Consider the following 25,713-nt stretch of genomic DNA (forward strand, 5'->3'; position numbering starts at 1 on the left):
TGAGCATGCACATTGTATCATTCACTGAGCACGCACATTATATCACTTATTGAGCACACATTATATCTCACTAAACACGCATGTTATATCACTTACTGAGCACACACATTATATCAGTTACTGAGCACACACATTATAATCACTTACCGAGCACACACGTTATATAACCCACTAAGCCAAGGCACTATATAACCTTATACACATTGAATAATATACTGAGCACACATATTATATCACTCACTGAGCACACACATTATATCACTTACTGAGCACACACATTATATCACTCACCGACCACACACATTACATAACCTACTGAGCATCCACATTATATCATTTAATAAGCACACACATTATATCACTTACTGACCACATACATTATATAACATATTAAGCATGCGCATTATATCACTTACTGACCACACACATTACATAACCTACTCAGCACCCACAATATATCATTTAATAAGCACACACATTATATCACTTACTGCCCACACACATTATATAACACACTGAGCACACACATTTTAAGACTTACTGAGCAAAGATATTATATAACCTACTGAGCGCACACGTAAATATCACTTACTGACCACACACATTATATAATGTACTGAGCACCCACATTTTATCACTCACAGTCCACACACATTAAATAACCTACTGAGCACGTATATTATATCATTTACTAAGCACACACATTATATCACTTACTGACCACACACATTATATCACTTACTGACCACACACATTATATAACATACTGAGAACACCTATTATATAACCTACTGAGTGCATACATTATATAACCTACTGAGCACACAGATTATATCACTTACTGAGCTCACATTATATCACTCACTGAGCACACACATTATATCACTTATTGAATGCACCTTATATCACTTACTGGGCATTCAAATTATTTCACTTACTGAGCACACATATTATACCACTTAATGAGCACACACATTATATCTCTTACTGAGCTCAAACATAATATACGCAACTGAGCATACACATAATATCACTTACTGAGCACACACATTATATCACTTACTGAGCACACACATTATATCACTTACTGACCACACACATTATATAACCTACTGAGCACCCACAATATATCATTTAATAAGCACACACATTATATCACTTACTGACCACACACATTATATAACATACTAAGCACGCACATTATATCACTTACTGACCACACACATTACATAACCTACTCAGCACCCACAATATATCATTTAATAAGCACACACATTATATCACTTACTGACCACACACATTATATAACATACTGAGCACACACATTTTAAGACTTACTGAGCAAAGATATTATATAACCTACTGAGCGCACACGTAAATATCACTTACTGAGCGCACACATTATATAACGTACTGAGCACCCACATTTTATCACTCACAGTCCACACACATTAAATCACCTACTGAGCACGTATATTATATCATTTACTAAGCACACACATTATATCACTTACTGACCACACACATTATATCACTTACTGACCACACACATTATATAACATACTGAGCACACCTATTATATAACCTACTGAGTGCACACATCATATAACCTACTGAGCACACACGTTATATCACTTACTGAGCTCACATTATAACACTCACTGAGCACACACATTATATCACTTACTGAGCACACACGTTATATCACTCAGCGACCACACACATTATATAACCTACTGAACACACACGTTATATCACTTACTGAGCTCACATTATATCACTTACTGAGCACGCACCTAATATAACCTAATGAGAACACACATTATATCACTCACTGAGCACACACATTATATCACTTATTGAATGCACCTTATATCACTTATTGAGCATACAAATTATTTCACTTATTGAACACACATATTATATCACTTAATGAGCACACACATTATATCTCTTACTGAGCTCAAACACAATATACCCTACTGAGCACACACATAATATCACTTACTGAGCACACACATTATATCACTCACTGAACACATACATTATATCTCTTATTAAGCATACACATTATATCACTTAGTGAGCACACGTTATATCACTTACTGAGCACAGACATTATATCACTTACTAAGCACACATTATAAAACCTGAGCACACAAATTTTATCACTTACTCAGCACACTTTATATCACTTACTGAGCACATACATTATATCACTCAGCGACCACACAAATTATATAACCTACTGAGCACACACGTTATATCACTTACTGAGCTCACATTATATCACTTACTGAGCACACACATAACATAACCTAATGAGAACACACATTATATCACTCACTGAGCACACACATTATATCACTTATTGAATGCACCTTATATCACTTATTGAGCATACAAATTATTTCACTTACTGAGCACACATATTATATCACTTAATGAGCGCACACATTATATCTCTTACTGAGCTCAAACATAATATACCCTACTGAGCACACACATAATATCACTTACTGAGCACACACATTATATCACTCACTGAACACATACATTATATCTCTTATTAAGCATACACATTATATCACTTAGTGAGCACACATTATATCACTTACTGAGCACAGACATTATATCACTTACTAAGCACACATTATAAAACCTGAGCACACAAATTTTATCACTTACTCAGCACACTTTATATCACTCACTGAGCACACATTTTATATCACTTAATGAGCACACATATTATATAACATAATCAGCACCCACATTATATCACTCACAGTCCACACACATTACATAACCTACTGAGCACGTATATTACATCATTTACTAAGCATACACATTATATCACTTACTGACCACACACATTATCTTAAATACGGAGCACACACATTATATGACTTACTGAGCACACATATTATATAACCTACTGAACACGCACATTATAACACTTAATGAGCGCACACATTATATAACCTACGAGCATACACATTATATCACTCACTGAAAACACACATTATATAACCTACTGAGCACACAAATTATACCACTTACTGAGCACACATTATATAACTTACTGACACATACATTATAAAACCTACTGAGCACACACATTATATCACTTAGTGAGCACACAGATTATATCACTTACTGAGCACGCACATTATATAAACTTCTGAGCACCCTCATTATAACACTTACTGAACACACACATTATATCACTTACTGAGCATGCACATTATACCATTCACTGAGCACGCACATTATATCACTTACTGAGCACACATTATATCACTGACTAAACACGCAAGTTATATCACTTACTGAGCACACTCATTATATCAGTTACTGAGCACACACATTATAATCACTTAACGAGCACACACGTTATATGACCTACTAAGCCAAGACACTATATAATCTTATACACATTGAATAATATACTGAGCACACACATTATATCATTCACTGAGCATACACATTATATCACTTACTGTGCACACACATTATATCACTCGCCGACCACACACATTACATAACCTACTGAGCACCCACATTATATCATTTAATAAGCACACACATTACATCACTTACTTACCACAAACATTATATAACATACTAAGCACACACATTTTCTCACTTACTCACCACACACATTACATAACCTACTGAGCACCCAATATATATCATTTAATAAGCACACACATTATATCACTTACTGACCACACACATTATATAACATTCTGAGCACACACATTATATGACTTACTGAGCACAGATATTATATAACCTCCTGAGCGCACATATTATATCACTCACCGACCACACACATTACATAACACACTGAGCACCCACAATATATCATTTAATAAGCACACACATTATATCACTTACTGACCACACAAATTATATAACATACTGAGCACACACATTGTATAATATACTGAGCACACTTCATATCACTCACTGAGCACACACATTATATCACTTACTGAGCACACACATTATGTTACTCACTGAGCACACACATTATATCACATACTGAGCACACACATTATACCACTTACTGATGACACACATTATATAACATACTGAGAACACCTATTATATAACCTACTGAGTGCACACATTATATAACCTACTGAGCACACAGATTATATCACTTACTGAGCTCACATTATATCACTTACTGAGCACACACATTATATCACTTATTGAATGCACCTTATATCACTTACTGAGCATTCAAATTATTTCACTTACTGAGCACACATATTATACCAATTAATGAGCACACACATTATATCTCTTACTGAGCTCAAACATAATATACGCTACTGAGCACACATATAATATCACTTACTGAGCACACACATTATATCACTTACTGAGCACACACATTATATCACTTACTGACCACACACATTATATAACCTACTGAGCACCCACAATATATCATTTAATAAGCACACACATTATATCACTTACTGACCACACACATTATATAACATACTAAGCATGCACATTATATCACTTACTGACCACACACATTACATAACCTATTCAGCACCCACAATATATAATTTAATAAGCACACACATTATATCACTTACTGACCACACACATTATATAACATACTGAGCACACACATTTTAAGACTTACTGAGCAAAGATATTATATAACCTACTGAGCGCACACGTAAATATCACTTACTGAGCGCACACATTATATAACGTACTGAGCACCCACATTTTATCACTCACAGTCCACACACATTAAATCACCTACTGAGCACGTATATTATATCATTTACTAAGCACACACATTATATCACTTACTGACCACACACATTATATCACTTACTGACCACACACATTATATAACATACTGAGCACACCTATTATATAACCTACTGAGTGCACACATCATATAACCTACTGAGCACACACGTTATATCACTTACTGAGCTCACATTATATCACTCACTGAGCACACACATTATATCACTTACTGAGCACACACGTTATATCACTCAGCGACCATACACATTATATAACCTACTGAGCACACACGTTATATCACTTACTGAGCTCACATTATATCACTTACTGAGCACGCACATAATATAACCTAATGAGAACACACATTATATCACTCACTGAGCACACACATTATATCACTTATTGAATGCACCTTATATCACTTATTGAGCATACAAATTATTTCACTTACTGAGCACACATATTATATCACTTAATGAGCACACACATTATATCTCTTACTGAGCTCAAACATAATATACCCTACTGAGCACACACATAATATCACTTACTGAGCACACACATTATATCACTCACTGAACACATACATTATATCTCTTATTAAGCATACACATTATATCACTTAGTGAGCACACGTTATATCACTTACTGAGCACAGACATTATATCACTTACTCAGCACACTTTATATCACTCACTGAGCACACATTTTATATCACTTAATGAGCACACATATTATATAACATAATCAGCACCCACATTATGTCACTCACAGTCCACACACATTACATAACCTACTGAGCACGTATATTACATCATTTACTAAGCACACACATTATATCACTTACTGACCACACACATTATCTTAAATACGGAGCACACACATTATATGACTTACTGAGCACACATATTATATAACCTACTGAACACGCACATTATAACACTTACTGAGCGCACACATTATATAACCTACGAGCATACACATTATATCACTCACTGGAAACACACATTATATAACCTACTGAGCACACAAATTATACCACTTACTGAGCACACACTATATAACTTACTGACACATACATTATAAAACCTACTGAGCACACACATTATATCACTTAGTGAGCACACAGATTATATCACTTACTGAGCACGCACATTATATAAACTTCTGAGCACACTCATTATAACACTTACTGAACACACACATTATATCACTTACTGAGCATGCACATTATATCATTCACTGAGCACGCACATTATATCACTTACTGAGCACACATTATATCACTGACTAAACACGCAAGTTATATCACTTACTGAGCACACTCATTATATCAGTTACTGAGCACACACATTATAATCACTTAACGAGCACACACGTTATATGACCTACTAAGCCAAGACACTATATAATCTTATACACATTGAATAATATACTGAGCACACACATTATATCATTCACTGAGCATACACATTATATCACTTACTGTGCACACACATTATATCACTCGCCGACCACACACATTACATAACCTACTGAGCACCCACATTATATCATTTAATAAGCACACACATTACATCACTTACTTACCACAAACATTATATAACATACTAAGCACACACATTTTCTCACTTACTCACCACACACATTACATAACCTACTGAGCACCCAATATATATCATTTAATAAGCACACACATTATATCACTTACTGACCACACACATTATATAACATTCTGAGCACACACATTATATGACTTACTGAGCACAGATATTATATAACCTCCTGAGCGCACATATTATATCACTCACCGACCACACACATTACATAACACACTGAGCACCCACAATATATCATTTAATAAGCACACACATTATATCACTTACTGACCACACAAATTATATAACATACTGAGCACACACATTGTATAATATACTGAGCACACTTCATACCACTCACTGAGCACACACATTATATCACTTACTGAGCACACACATTATGTTACTCACTGAGCACACACATTATATCACATACTGAGCACACACATTATACCACTTACTGATGACACACATTATATAACATACTGAGCACACACATTTTATGACTTACTGAGCATAGATATTATATAACCTACTGAGTGCACACGTAATTATCAGTTACTGAGCGCACACATTATATAACGTACTGAGCACCCATATTATATCACTCACAGACCACACAAATTACATAACCTACTGAGCACCCACATTATATAATTTAATAAGCACGCACATTATATCACTTACTGACCACACACATTATATAACATACTAAGCACGCACATTATATCACTTACTGACCACACACGTTACATAACCTACTGAGCACCCACAATATATCATTTAATAAGCACACACATTATATCACTTACTGACCACACACATTATATAACATACTGAGCACCCACAATATATCATTCAATAAGCACACACATGATATCACTTACTGACCACACACATTATGTCACTTACTGAGCACACACATTATATTACTCACTGAGCACCCACATTATATCACTCACAGACCACAAACGTTACATAATCTACTGAGCACGTATGTTATATCATTTACTAAGCACACACATTATATCACTTACTGACCACACACATTACATAACATACTGAGCACACATATTATATAACCTACTGAGCGCACACATTATATCACTCACAGTTCACATACATTCCATAACCTACTGAGCATGTATATTACATCATTTACTAAGCACACACATTATATCACTTACTGACCACACACATTATATAACCTACTGAGCACACACATCATATGACTTACTGAGCACACATATATAACCCACTGAACACACACATTATAACACTTACTGAGCGCACACATTATATAACCTACTGAGCACACACATTATATCACTCACTAAGCACACACATTATATAACCTAATGGGCACACAAATTATATAACTTACTGAGCACACATTGTATAACTTACTGACACTTACATTATATAACCTACTGAGCACACACATTATATCACTTACTGAGAACACACATTATATAAACTTCTGAGCACATTCATTATTACAATTACTGAACACACACGTTATATCACTTACTGAGCATGCACATTATATCATTCACTGAGCAGACAGGTTATATCACTTACTGAGCACACAATATATCACTCACTAAACACGCACATTGTATCACTTACTGAGCACACACATTATATCAGTTACTGAGCACACTCATTATAATCACTTACCGAGCACACACGTTATATAACCTACTAAGCCAAGGCACTATGTAACCTTATACACATTGAATAATATACTGAGCACACACATTATATCACTCACTGAGCACATACATTATATCATTTAATAAGCACACACATTATATCACTTACTGACCACACACATTACATAACCTACTGAGCACCCACAATATATCATTTAATAAGCACACACATTATATCACTTACTGACCACACACATTATATAACATAGTGTGCACACACATTATATGACTTACTGAGCACAGATATTATATAACCTACTGAGCGCACACGTAAATATCACTTACTGAGCGCACACATTACATAATGTACTGAGCACCCACCTTATATCATTTACTAAGCACACACATTATATCACTTGCTGAACACACACATTATATCACTTACTGACCACACATATTGTATAATATACTGAGCACACTTCATATCACTCACTGAGCACACACATTATATCACTTACTGAGCACACACATTATATTACTCACGGAGCACACACATTATATCACATACTGAGCACACACATTATATCACTTACTGACCACACACATTATATAATATACTGAGCACACTTATTATATAACCTACTGAGCGCTTACATTATATAACGTACTGAGCACACACGTTATATCACTTACTGTGCTCACATTATATAACTTACTGAGCACACACATAACATAACCTAATGAGCACACACATTATATAACATAATGAGCACCCACATTATATCACTCACAGTCCACACACATTACATAACCTACTCAGCACGTATATTACATCATTTACTAAGCACACACATTATATCACTTACTGACCACACACATTATATAACATACTGAGCACACACATCATATGACTTACTAAGCACACATATAATATAACCTACTGAACACACACATTATAACACTTACTGAGCGCACACATTATATAACCTACTGAGCACACACATTATATCACTCAATAAGCACACACATATTATAACCTAATGAGCACACAAATTATATAACTTACTGAGCACACACGTTATATTACTTACTGAGCACACATTATATGACATACCGAGCACATATATTATATAACCTACTGAGTGCACACATTATAACACTAACTGAGCGCACATATTGTATCACTTCCTGAGCACACATATTATATAACCTACTGAGCGCACACATTATGTAACCTACTGAGCACACACGTTATATCACTTACTTAACTCACATTATATCACTTACTGAGCATACACATAATATAAACTAATGAGCACACGTGTTATATCACTTACTGAGCACACACATTATATCACTTACTGAGCACACACATTATAACAGTTACTGAGCACACACATTACATGACTTACTGAGCACACACATTATATCACCTACTGAGCACACACATTATATCACTTACTGAGCGCACACTTTATATAACTTATTGAGCATACACACTATATCACATACTGAGCACTCACATTTTATGACTTAGTGAGCACACACATTATAACATTTACTGAGCGCACACATTATATAACATACTAAGCACACACATTATATCACTTACTGACCACACACATTACATAACCTACTGAGCACCCGCAATATATCATTTAATAAGCACACACATTATATCACTTACTGACCACACACATTATATAACATACTGAGCACACACGTTATATGACTTACAGAGCACAGATATTATATAACCTACTGAACGCACACATCATATCACTCACCGACCACACACATTACATAACCTACTGAGCACCCACAATATATCATTTAATAAGCACACACATTATATCACTTACTGACCACACACATTATATAACATTCTGAGCACACACATTATATGACTTACTGAGCACAGATATTATATAACCTAATGAGCGCACACGTAAATATCACTTACTGAGCGCACACATTATATAACGTACTGAGCACACACATTATATCACTCAGACCACACACATTAAATAATCTACTGAGCACGTATATTATATCATTTACTAAGCACATACATTATATCACTTACTGACCACACACATTGTACAATATACTGAGCACAGTTCATATCACTCACTGAGCACACACATTATATCACGTACTGACCACACATTATATAATATACTGAGCACACGTATTATATAACCTACTGAGCGCATACATTATATAACGTGCTGAGCACACACGTTATATTACTTACTGTGCTCACATTATATGACTTACTGAGCACACACATAATATAACCTAATGAGCACACAAATTATATAACTTACTGAGCACACATTGTATCACTCACTGAGCACACACATTATATCACTTACTGAGCACACACGTTATATTACTTACTGAGCACATATTATATGACATACCGAGCACATATATTATATAACCTACTGAGTGCACACATTATAACACTAACTGAGCACATATATTGTATCACTTCCTGAGCACACATATTATATTCTCTACTGAGCGCACACATTATATAACCCACTGAGCACACACGTTATATCACTTACTGAGCTCACATTATATCACTTACTGAGCACACACATAATATAACCTAATGAGCACACGTGTTATATCACTTACTGTGCTCACATTATATCACTTACTGAGCACACACATAATATAACCTAATGAGCACGTACATTATATAACATAATGAGCACCCACATTATATCACTCACAGTCCACACACATTACATAACCTACTGAGCACGTATATTACATCATTTACTAAGCACACACATTATATCACTTACTGACCACACTCATTATATAACATACTGAGCACACACATTATATGACTTACTGAGCACACATATAATATAACCTACTGCACACACACATTATAACACCTACTGAGCGCACACATTATATAACCTACTGAGCACACACATTATATCACTCACTAAGCACACACATATTATAACCTAATGAGCACACACATTATATAACTTACTGAGCACACATTGTATCACTCACTGAGCACACACATTATATCATTTACTGAGCACACATGTTATATTACTTACTGAGCACACATTATATGACATACCGAGCACATATGTTGTATAACCTACTGAGTGCACACATTATAACACTAACTGAGCGCACATATTGTATCACTTCCTGAGCACACATATTATATAATCTACTGAGCGCACACATTATATAACCTACTGAGCACACACGTTATACCACTTACTGAGCTCACATTATATCACTTACTGAGCACACACATAATATAACCTAATAAGCACACGTGTTATATCACTTACTGAGCACACACATTATATCACTTACTGCGCACACACATTATAACAGTTACTGAGCACACAAATTACATGACTTACTGAGCACACACATTATAACACCTACTGAGCACACACATTATATCACTTACTGAGCGCACACTTTATATAACTTATTGAGCATACACACTATATCACATACTGAGCACTCACATTTTATGACTTACTGAGCACACACATTATACCACTTACTGAGCACACACATTGTATCACTTACTGAGCACACACATTTTGTCACGTACTGAGGACACACAACATATTACGTCCTGAGCGCACACATTATATCACTCACTGAGCACACACATTATATAACCTACTGAGCACACAAATTATATCACTTACTAATCACACATTATATAACTTACTGTCACTCACATTATATAACCTACTGAGCACACAGATTTACTCACTTACTGAGCACACACATTATATCTCTTGCTGAGCACACATTATATCACTTACCGAGCACCCATCATCTAACTTACTGAGCACACACATTTACTCACTTACAGAGCACACATTTATCACATGTTGTGCACACACATTATATCATTTACTGAGCACGCGCATTATATAAACATCTGAGCACACTCATTATAACACTTACTGAACACACACATTATATTGTTTACTAAGCACACACATTATATCACTTACTGAGCACACACATTATATCAGTTACAGAGCACACACATTATAGCACTTATGGAGAGCACAGGTTATATAACCTACTAAGCAAAAGCACTATTTAACCTACAGAGCACACACATTATATAACCTACTGAGCACACACATTATATCTCTTACTGAGCTCAAACATAATATACCCTACTGAGCACACACATAATATCACTTACTGTCAGACACATTATAACACTTACTGAGCACACACATTATAATACTTACTGAGCACACACATTATATCACTTACTGAGCACACACATATCAGATACTGAGCATACACATTATATCACTTAGTGAGCACACACATTATATCACTCACTGAGCACACACATCATATCACTCACTGACAAACACATTTTATGACTTTCTGAGCACACACATTATAACACTTACCGAGCGCTCACATTGTATCACTTACTGAGCACACACATTTTATCACATACTGAGGACACACAACATATAACCTCCTGAGCACACACATTATATCACTCACTGAGCATACACATTATATAACCTACTGAACACACAAATTATATCACTTACTAAGCACACATTATATAACTTACTGTCACTCACATTATATAACCTACTGAGCACACACATTTACTCACTTACAGAGCACACACATTATATCTCTTGCTGAGCACACATTATATCACTTACCGAGCACCCATCATCTCACTTACTGAGCATATACATTATATCACTTACTGAGAACACTTAATATCACTTACTGAGCACCCACATTATATCACTCACAGTCCACACACATTACATAACCTACTGAGCACGTATATTACATCATTTACTAAGCACACACATTATATCACTTACTGACCGCACACATTATATAACATACTGAGCACACACATTATATGACTTACTGAGCACACATTATATAACCTACTGAGCACACACATTATATCACTCACTGAGCACACACATATTATAACCTAATGAGCACACAAATTATATAACTTACTGAGCACACATTGTATCACTCACTGAGCACACACATTATATCACTTACTGAGCACACACGTTATATTACTTACTGAGCACACATTATATGACATACCGAGCACATATATTATATAACCTACTGAGTGCACACATTATAACACTAACTGACCGCACATATTGTATCACTTCCTGAGCACACATATTATATAACCTACTGAGCGCACACATTATATAACCTACTGAGCACACACGTTATATCACTTAACTCACAGTATATCACTTACTGAGCACACACATAATATAACCTAATGAGCACACGTGTTATATCACTTAATGAGCACACACATTATATCACTTACTGAGCACACACATTATAACGGTTACTGAGCACACACATTACATGACTTACTGAGCACGCACATTATATCACCTACTGAGCACACACATTATATCACTTACTGAGCGCACACTTTATATAACTTATTGAGCATACACACTATATCACATACTGAGCACTCACATTTTATGACTTAGTGAGCACACACATTATAACACTTACTGAGCGCACACATTGTATCACTTACTGAGCACAAACATTTTATCACGTACTGAGGACACACAACATATAACGTCCTGAGCGCACACATTATATCACTTACTGAGCACACACATTATATAACCTATGGAGCACACACATTTACTCACTTACTGAGCACACATTATATAACTTACTGACACTCACATTATATAACCTACTGAGCACACAGATTTACTCACTTACTGAGCACACACATTATATCTCTTGCTGAGCACACATTATATCACTTACCGAGCACCCATCATCTAACTTACTGAGAACACACATTTACTCACTTACAGAGCACACATTTATCACATGTTGTGCACACACATTATATCATTTACCGAGCACGCGCATTATATAAACATCTGAGCACACTCATTATAACACTTACTGAACACACACATTATATCGCTTACTAAGCACACACATTATATCACTTACTGAGCACACACATTATATCAGTTACAGAGCACACACATTATATCACTTATGGAGAGCACAGGTTATATAACCTACTAAGCAAAAGCACGATATAACCTACAGAGCACACACATTATATCTCTTACTGAGCTCAAACATAATATACCCTACTGAGCACACACATAATATCACTTACGGTCAGACACGTTATAACACTTACTGAGCACACACATTATATCACTTACTGAGCACGCACATTATATCACTCACTGAACACAAGCATTATATCTCTTACTGAGCACACACATTATATCACTTAGTGAGCACACACATTATATCACTTACTGAGCACTCACATCATATCACTCACTGACAAACACATTTTATGACTTTCTGAGCACACACATTTACTCACTTACAGAGCACACACATTATATCTCTTGCTGAGCACACATTATATCACTTACCGACCACCCATCATCTCACTTGCTGAGCATACACATTATATCACTTACTGAGAACACTTAATATCACTTCCTGAGCACCCACATTATATCACTCACAGTCCACACACATTACATAACCTACTGAGCACGGAAATTACATAATTTACTAAGCACACACCTTATATCACTTGCTGACCACACACATTATATAACATACTGAGCACACACATTTTATGACTTACTGAGCACACATATAATATAACCTACTGCACACACACATTATAACACTTACCGAGCGCACACATTATATAGCCTACTGAGCACACACATTATATCACTCACTAAGCACACACATATTATAACCTAATGAGCACACAAATTATATAACTTACTGAGCACACATTGTATCACTCACTGAGCACACACATTATATCACTTACTGAGCACACACGTTATATTACTTACTGAGCACACATTATATGACATACCAAGCATTATATAATATATTATATAACCTACTGAGTGCACACATTATAACACTAACTGAGCGCACATATTGTATCACTTCCTGAGCACACATATTATATAACCTACTGAGCGCACACATTATATAACCTACTGAGCACACACGTTATATCACTTACTTAACTCACATTATATCACTTACTGAGCACACACATAATATAACCTAATGAGCACACGTGTTATATCACTTACTGAGCACACACATTATATCACTTACTGAGCACACACATTATAACAGTTACTGAGCACACACATTACATGACTTACTGAGCACACACATTATATCACCTACTGAGCACACACATTATATCACTTACTGAGCGCACACTTTATATAACTTATTGAGCATACACACTACATCACATACTGAGCACTCACATTTTATGACTTAGTGAGCACACACATTATAACACTTACTGAGCGCACACATTGTATCACTTACTGAGCGCACACATTTTATCACGTACTGAGGACACACAACATATAACGTCCTGAGCGCACACATTATATCACTTACTGAGCACACACATTATATCACTTACTGAGCACACATGTTTTATCAATCACTGAACACACACATTATATCACTTACTAAGCACACACTTTATATCAGTTACTGAGCACACACATTATATCACCTACTGAGCACACACATTATATCACTTACTGAGCACCCACATTATATCACTTACTGAGCACACACGTTCTTTCAATTACTGAGCACACATGTTATATCACTTACTGAGCACACACATTATATCACTTACTGAGCACACACTTTATATCAATCACTGAACATACACATCATATCACTTACTGAGCACACACATTATATCAGTTACTGAGCACACACATTATATCAGTTACTGAGCACACACATTATATCACTTACAGAGCACACACATTTTATGACTTACTGAGCACACACATTATAACACTTACTGAGTGCACACATCGTATTATTTACTGAGCACAGACATTTTATCACGTACTGAGGACACAACATATAACCTCCCGAGCACACAAATTATAACACTCACTGAGCATACACATTATATAACCTAATGAGCACACACATTACATCATTTGCTGAGCACACACATTTTATCACTCACAGACCACACACATTACATAACCTACTGTGCACATATATTATATCATTTCCTAAGCACACACATTATATAACCTACTGAGCACACACATTATATAACCTACTGAGCACACACATTATATAACCTACCGAGGACACACATTATATCACTTAGTGAGTACACAGTATATCACTTACTGAGCACACATTATATCACTTAATGAGCACAGACATATATATCACTTACTGAGCACACAAATTATTTAACTTACTGAGCACACACATTATATCAGTTACTGAGCACTCACGTTATATCACTTACTGAGCAGACACATTAGATCACTTACTGAGCACAGACATTATATCACTTACTGAGCACACACATTGGTCTTGACTTTCTGGCCCATCCAGATGAGCCTGCACTTGCAGTGGAACCTGAAGATCCCGGCTGCGGGCCAGTGCAGAAAATCCCACCTATTATATCACCTAATGAGCACACACGTTATTTCACCCCCACTGGGCAAACACATTATTTTCCTTATTGAGCACACACATTGGGCGTAATTTTCCCAGGATTGCACTAAGTGCGAAAGCGGGCGTGTGAAATGGAGTCCTACATAGAACAAAAATGTTGGGTTTCATGCTGTATGTTCCCGAGCCTGTCCCATTATTTATGTATTCCCAGGGAACTCACTGTTTCCATGGCAGGTGGGATCTCATTCAACCACTCACCATCACCCCACTGTTGCATCACGCTGGCCGCCATCTTTAAAAGGCAACTGACAGCAAAGTGCTCATCGGCACCAGCTCATCACCACAGTCCAGGAGAAATGGCCAGCAAATGCAAAAAGTCTGCAGCCCACCCCCCCACCCCCCCCCCACCGCCCCACCGCCCCCCCCCCCCCCCCCCCCCCCCCCCCACCCCCACCGGCCCCGCTTCAACAATAGGTCCCTCGAGCGACAGCTAGATGCTGAGGAGGCCCGCCGGAATTTGCCCTACCTCCGCTCTGGTTGCAGGATGAGTAGCAAAGTTACCAACCCAACTTGGGAGGTGGTGGCAGCAGTGGTCACTGCAAACGCCCTGCAGAGGAGGACAGCCACCCAGTGCCGCAAAATGATGAATGATCTCCTCACTTCCACCAAGGTAAGTCACTCTTTTCCTCACTTCCAACTCACACACTCAAGCCCATCACACATCCACAGTGCCCTCACTCACTGCCAGTACAAGGGACATCATCATTCACTCTTTCACACACACCTTCAATCTCAGTCCAGCTTCCCCTTCCGCTCACGGAGTCAGTCTGGGGCCTGCGGGCACCCATAGGGAGGAGGATCAGCAGGTGTGCACCCCGGGGCTATCGACCCAGGTGACTCTGGGAGTGACTGGTCCATGCGAATCCCCTTTTCCTGTGACCCCAGCAGCTCCAGCTCCACAGGCCGAGGAGGGAGCCAATGCCACACAACAGGACCCTGAAAGCAGGCCAGGGCCCTCCAAGTCTCGGCCCTCCAGAGGACGCCTGCCAAAGTCATCACAGGCAGGCGTAGCAGTCAGCAGGCTGCCTCCACCTTTACTGTGGATGCCTGGGGAGCACCAGGACATAGCAGCAGGGTTAAGAAAGTTAGGTAAAAGTAACTCTTTTGAGTCAAAACAATTAAACGAAAAAAAACAAACTCAGAATTGGAGACTGGGTGAATCATGTAGACCCCCCCCCCCCCCCCACCCAACCCCACCCCCCCACCTCTCCAGGAGCCACATAGTAAAAGGCAGGAGCCGCTCATCCTCCAGCAGCAGGTTGTTAAAGTGCCAGTATGCGGACCCCGTCTGAGCGTAGAATGGAACAAGCTCAGCCCACATCAGACGGTGGTCTGTGCACGGCACCCACAACACAGAAGCCAACAGAACACAGGACACAAACAAAAATAAAGGTGGTCGAGTCTGGATGCTCCAGCTCCAGGTGACACGAAAGTGAAAACGCTGGAGTCAGGATGGAGATGTCACCAGACGCCCACCAAGTTGAAGGACCCAACTAGGTCCTGCAACTTCCTACACCTAGTGTGCTGCACTGGGCACTGTGATGGTCCCTGGCTTCGAGGGTACAGTTGAAATCCCACCCCCCCTCCGAGGACGATGCACTCACCCACCTCGATGGAGCTCAGATGAGTGAACACTTCCTCAAAGCAGCTCGCTTGCTGCTGTGCACCCAGGGGAGCGTACACATTTACAAAGTGAAGTACCCCGCCCCCCCAGGCGCACAGTAAGGTGCAGAAACCAGCCTGGCACCGGTTCCTTGACCCCCAAGATCTCCAGCTGAAAATGCAGGGCCAACAAGATAGCCATCCTGCCAAAATTGGAGACTGGGCGAATCATGTAGACCCCCTCCCCAGTACCTTTGCAGGAGCCAGGTAGCTTTGTCTCCCGGAACAGTATGGGTTTCCTGCAGGAAGCATAGCACATACTTCCTGTCCCGAAGGACCGAGACGTTCTGGAACCTGCGTTTTGCATCCCTGCTGCCGTGGATGTTGAGGCTGCCTATGGTAGTCTTCATTGTCAGGAGTATGTGCTACCATCACCATTCTTAGTATGAGAAGGAGGGGACTATTTTAATCCTTCCTCCCCTTCAGGTGCCCAGTGAGAAACATTTGGAACCCCCTCCTTGTTCTGAATGAGCCCAGGGACTTAAGGGACACGACGGCCATGAGAACACAAGAGGAAACGAATGCCACCAGTCCATGGACAACTGGACTCTGTCTCGGCGACTGCAATCTCTCACTAAAAAATCCTGGAGTTCTTGTAAAGTGATGAGGGGAGAGTCGGTGGGGGGCACCAGAGGATCCACCACCTCACTCAACGACTCGAAGTCATCCCCGGTGCTCACCACCGAAGACCCATCCCCGTCCAGGGCGTCCCCAACTGCTTCCAACCCCTCCCCCCGCATTGAGTACAGGGGCTGGTTCAGAGCTTCCAGTCGGCCCCACCTTTACCTCAATCCCACCCCCAGGATCAAGGGAAGAGGGGTGATCACTGGTCTCCTGCTGGCGATATGGGCCAAAGGTGGGTGGCAGCTCAGAACCCCACTCCCCCCACCCCACCCACCCACCAGGCACCGGGTCGCCTGGCTAGTGCAGAAAAAACCTCAGACCAAGGACGGAGATGGCCGGCGCTGAAGGTTGGGAGGGAATGGGGAAGCCTACCTCACCACCGCCGCCCGATGACCCAGTTGGCAGGGCCATGAAGGGACTGCCGCAGTCCCCTGGTAGGCCAGATGGCATCTTGGGGGTACAAGGTGGGTCAGGGTGGAGAACCACCCCAAGGCCGATACCCTCACCGACCCCTGAGGAGACTGCTCAGGGACTGCAGCAAGGGAATGCCCTCCCCCCCCTCCAGCCTCAACAAATCAGGCCCCTGAAAACACTGACTCAGGTGTAAAATCGTCATCTGGCCCCAGCGTTGTGTCTGTACATGCTCCTGGGCCTGTGTACAACTCACTGCCATGTGCTGGGCCCAGCATCGTTCCCGCGCGGTTCCCCAGGCCCTCCGGTGGACGGGGCATGTGACCCTGAGCTGGCGGTCCTATAAAAGAGGGTGGAGGTCCTCCCCATCCGAGGGGTGGCGTCTCTTCCGGAGTAGGCACAGGGCTTTGGAGACCTCTATCTGCAAGGCTCCTGCTGCCTCAATCCAGCCCCTCTGAACGGTCCACCCTCTGGGTGTGGGCAGGTCCATTCTCTTTAATAGAAGTCGCGTGCCCCACTGATGCAGGACCCAGGGACCCATGCAGGGATGATGCTGGGCCCAGCATATGGTGCTGAGTCACACACGGGCCGCAACCTTGAGGCCAAGCGGGATCGCGCAACCCCTGATCTAACCTCCCCCAGTTGATCAAGATGGGGTAGGAGGAGTTCACTGGGGACAAAGGGCATTGGAAAATATAATCTTCTGGGTGGTGGTCTTCAAGGGGTCCACCACTTGAAAGGTCCCACCCACTTGGAGCTCCTTTTCTAGGGCCAAGTGCACTGCCCACTCTGACCTCAAGAAAATTATGGCTTTACTATACATTTTTGAGGTGGCAACTGCAGCTGAGGGGCCGACAACCACAGCCAGCAGGCCTCGATTGTAAAGGGTAGGTGGGTGTCACTTGATGGAGTGGAGTGTGGGTGGGGGCCTCCATGTTCTTCCCATAGGAGAAGGCAATGACTTTACCAGGCAGCCGGTATTGCCTGGCACACAGGAGCCAGTCCTGTCCCTCTTCACCAGGCAGCATAAGCTACCTGGACTCAGACACAGTCAGAGCGAGGAGGGGGCACAGGGCTGGCAAGATCTTAAACAACACACACGCACCCTTTCTTCCCCAAGTCTCTGCAACATTCTTCTCTCCCCCCACCCCTACAAAACACACAGGCGTCTTCAGCCCCTACCGAACAAAAGTTCCAGCACCCACTTCAGATTTTAAACCAAACAGTCCTTGCCTCTTGGCCTCTCTGTCCTGCAGAAGCACCAGTACCTCCTATCTCCCTCTCCCTCTCTCTCTCTCTTTCCCTCCCTCTCTCTCTCCTCCAGGCCTCAGGTCTCAGGCCCTACAGGCTCCAGGTCCCCAGCAACACAGAAGATGGAAGAAAGCTTGAGGGAAGGCAGCAACACAATAACATGATCAGCCACAGGTAAACAGCAGCAACAGGAACAGCCACAGGAAATCCCACAGCAGCAGGAACAGCTACAGGAAATCCCACAGCAGCAGGAACAGCCACAGGAAATCTCACAGCAGCAGCAAAAGCCACACAAGATCCCACAGCAGCAGGAACAGCCACAGGAAATCCCACAGCAGCAGGAACAACCACAGGAAATCCCACAGCAGCAGGAACAGCCACACAAAATCCCACAGCAGCAGGAACAGCCACAGGAAATCCCGCAGCAGCAGGAATAACCACAGGAAATCCCACAGCAGCAGGAACAGCCACAGGAAATCCCACAGCAGCAGGAACAGCCACAGGAAATCCCACAGCAGCAGCAGCAGAAACAGCAACAGCCATAGCCAGCACCAAGTACAACCACAGCAACAGCACATATCTCAGGCAGTAATGAGCTGCAGTTGAGCCCAGTCAGGAAGCACAGCCTGGGCACAGGTGTTGATCACTTGTACATACTGTTCACTATGGCCAAGAAACTCCTAAGAAAGTATCCCTACCTGTGGCTCCTTGTTCTGATGATCAGTGTTCTTGTCATTCAGATGTGAAACTTTCTGCACAAGATAAAAGCAGGTGTCTCAGTCCAGGGCCTCTTCCCTCTGCTCTGTGCAGCCTTAAGACCACAATGATGGTCCATCCTCACATTCCATGGAAACATTACTGCTGCCTGCACCTCAGCTGGTCATTGCTGCCAGGATGTAGTGGGCAGGCAGGCATTCATTCTCTTTGTGTTTTCTCAGCACCTTTAAAGTGGGGCTAGCCCCCATCACACCAGCATCTATTACCAATAATGCTAAGCATCAACTCCTGAAGGACTGAGGTGCTGAAGGTGGACACAGCATCAGATATATCTAAAGTTTCATGGCTGCATATCTGAGATGGCCCTGAACATGGAGCGTAAGCGAGCTGCTCTTGGCCAGACAGGAGTCAGACATTCTCAGAGGCTGTTTGAAGATCTATGGAGTATCCTCACTGCATGTTATCATCATCCTCCTGTGATCAAGTGACTATTAGGGCCTCCACTGTGTCTCCATGACAGGAGCATTCTCACAGAGGGTATTGGCTCTGCCATAAGCCAGACTGGAGTCAAACATTCACAACTGCGATGTGAGGATCTATGGGGACACCTCACTGCATGTTGTCATCATCCTCCACAAATCTGGCAGCTATGAGGGCCTCCTGAGCACGCCTGCCTCATCTAGCCAGTACGAGAGCCTCATCCCCGTTGTCGCCACCACCGAGGAACCCCTCACCCTCATTCACATCGGCATCCTCCTCATTGGAGGAAACGTGCAGTTCCTCCATCTCCTTCTCAGCCAGCTCCTCACTCCGTTGCTGCACCAGGTTGTAAAGGGCGCAGCAGACGACCATGATGCGGGCTGTATTGTAGGGCTCCAGCAGACTGGTCCAGGCACCAGAACCGCATCTTCAGCATCCCAAAAGCCTGCTCCACCAAATTACGAGGTGCAGCATGAGCCTCATTATAGCGTCGCTCTGCTGCAGTCTGAGGCTGCCGCATGGGTGTTATCAACCACGGCCTCTGTGGGTAGCCCTTGACCCCAAGGAGCCAACCCTGCAGCCTCTGTGGACTCTGGAAGACTGCAGGGATCTGTGAGTGACTCAGGATGTAGCTTTCACGCACACTCCCTGGAAACCGTGCGTATACCTGCAGGATGCGTTTCTGGTGTCACATACCAGCTGCACGTTCAGTGAGTGGAAGCCTTTGCGGTTGATGAAGCTCACTGAGTGTAGCAATGGAGACCTGAGTGCCACATGATTGCAGGCAATCACACCCTGCACCTGTGGGAAACCCAAGATCAGGGTAAATCCAATGGGCCTTGCATCATGGCCGCTCTAGTCCCAGGCGAAATGCACAAAGTTGTGTGCCATGGAGAAGATGGCATCCGTGACTTCATGGACGCATTTATGGGTGGTAGATTGTGAAATCCCACAGAGATCACCTGTGCGCTGAAAGGAGCCACTAGGATAGAAAATGAGCGCCACGGTCACTTTCACAGCCACTGGCAATGGATACCCTCCATGTCCCCTTGGTGCCAAGTCCTGCAACCAGTTCTCTAGACATGTGCAGTCAGTGGTGACACTGGTTCTCATTCATCTGCAGGAATGACAGGCGGTGTCTATAGACCCTGGGTGTCTCTAGGTGCTGACCAGCCACAGCTCAATGTCGCTCCTGGGCAGCGTGTTTGGCAGCCCCTGCTGCCCCTTCGTCCTGATGTTGCTGCTCTTGCCTTTGCGCAGCCAGGTGTCTCAGTCGTTCTCTCCTCCATCTTCTCCATTCTCTGTAGTCCATCAGGCATACAGTTAGGTCACCAGGATCCATCATCCTGATGTGGTCCTCCTGCAGCATGAAAGTGAGAGAGAGAGACGTGGTCATCATGGCTGTACTTAGCACCTTTCCTGGCCCTGTGTGACTGCCCATTAATGCTTCCCGGAGAGTGCTAGTCACCCCTCAGATGGCCAGAGATGAGTGCGCTGCATGGCTGCCCTGGGGAACACTGGTCCAAACCAGGATGCTGAGATTACAAGGGGCTGTGAGCGCCTCCAGCAGTGACTGCTACATGGTCAGCGTTGGCGAGGAGATTGTGTACAACATGTGCAGTCCAACTGCTCCATGGTCCAGTAAAGTGGTGGCGGACACAAGGTCTGTGCTGGGGGGATGGGGAGGATGCGGGGGCTAAGGTACGGAGTTCTTGGTGGCCTTTGGTGTCTCTGCATTGCTTGCATGGGCAGGCAGGCTAGAAGCCTGACCCCAACCATATCACTTTGGCTGCGCTTGATCTGTCTCAGTTGCAGAGACATGGTCAGCTTATACAGGTGCTCCTAAAGTGTGGCCACTTCCCTCACTTACCATGAACCCCACACCTATGCGCGGGATGCAGCGCCAGGACAGCACTTGACACCCCCACCCTCTCAGCAGTCACCGCCAGGGCTGGCCAGCACCCCCCTTCAGCATTTGCCTCCGAGACAGGCCAGCACTCGCCCCCTGACAAGCCCCACCCCTCAGCAGTTGCCTCTGAGACCAGCCAGCACTCGCCCCGAGATAACGCACCCCCTTCAGCAGTTGCCTCCAAGGCCAGCCAGCACTTGTCCCGTGACACCATTCCCCCCTCCACCCCCAAGCAGTCTCCTCCGGGGCCAGGCATCAGTTACCCCCACCCCCCTGGTACCCCTGAGGCCTGTAAACAACGGGCGAGCTGTGGAGAACGCTGCTGCTCACTCACCACAGTTCCCACAAAGTGTAGGCCGCCAAGTGCACATTGCCTGCGTGCTGCTGTGAAAGAGATCAGCATGATTTCCCGCCAACGCAGACCATCAGTACAGTGGGTTTCCAAGAGCCTGGCGGGATGGCCTTTTAAATATATGCTAATGCAATTAGCTCCCCACCAACCAATGGCAGGAAATGGGGCCCGTTGTTGGAGCGCTGAGAGGACAATCGTGGCCTGCCTCCACGCCATCGAGAAGCAGGTCGCGCCAAATTTTCCGCGCACACCACACATCACGCAAGCGAGCTCCGAAAATTCAGCCCATTATATCACCCACTGAGCAAACACATTGGGCGGGCAGGCTGGGCGGGCTGGGTGGGAGCGGGCGTTGGGGTGGGCCCGGAGCCGAATCATGCTCGTGATTGGCTGTGCACCACCGTTTTGTGCGGGTGGGCCAATTAAGGAACACCCAACTTAATGTGCGGCCTGTAGCGTTCAGCACTACCTGTGAAGTTTGGGGGGGGAGGTGGCGGAGGAGGGAGAGTTGGGGCCTGCGCTCTTTCATGCATGCACGCAAAAGAACACAGCAATCTCCCCGATGCATGGAATTGCCTTAGGGAGAATAAGTGGACAATGAAAGTTTTTTTAAATTAAAATTAAAAATTATTTGAACATGTCCCCTTATGTGACAATGTCACATGAGCTGGGACATGTTTGTGAAGTTGACAAAATTTATTTATTAATTTTCATAAAACCATCAGGAAACCTCATCCCGCCCAAGGATGAGGTTTCCTGGAAAACGCGAAGGCCACTCGGACCCTTCACCTGCCCACCATCCATCAGGTTGTTAATAGGGTAAATGACTTTCTTAATGGCCATAATAGGCAGCCACATCCAGCATGCACCCGCCAAATGCAATATTCAAATGACACACACCCGATGTCATCTTGTGTCATTTTACATACCAGCATGTCAGGCCCGGCCACGCATGCCGACAGCAATATCATAAACAAAAACAGAATTACCTGGAAAAACTCAGCTGAGAAGAAAAGAGTTGACGTTTCGAGTCCTCATGACCCTTCAACAGAACTTGAGTGTGTCCAAGAATATCATGTTCATTATAACATTCACTGGGCACACACATTACATCACCTACTGAGCACATGGATTATGTAACTTACTGAGCACACACAAAATATCAGATACTGAGCGCACGGATTATATAACTTACTAAGCACACAAGTTATATCACTTAGTAACTGATAATGTGTGTGTTCATTGAGCGCACAGCTTATATAACTTACTGAACACATGCATTATATCACTTACTGAGCACACACAATATATAACCTACTGAGCACACAAATTATATCACTTACTGAGCACACACCTTATATCACTTATTGAGCACACACATTATATCACTTATTGAGCACACAGGTTATATAATTACGGAAAACACACCTTATATCAGTTACTGAGCACACGGACTATATAACTTACTGAGCACACACGTTATACCACTTATTGAGCACACATAATGTGTGTTCGGTAACTTATATGATCTGTGTGCTCAATAAGTGATATAATGCGTGTGCTCAGTAACAAATATATTGTGTGTGCTCAGTAAGTGATATAATCCGTGTGCTCAGTAAGTGATAGATTATATAAATTACTGAACAC

This window comes from Carcharodon carcharias, chromosome 9 (genome assembly GCF_017639515.1).
Source record: "Carcharodon carcharias isolate sCarCar2 chromosome 9, sCarCar2.pri, whole genome shotgun sequence".
Lineage (NCBI taxonomy): Eukaryota > Metazoa > Chordata > Chondrichthyes > Lamniformes > Lamnidae > Carcharodon > Carcharodon carcharias.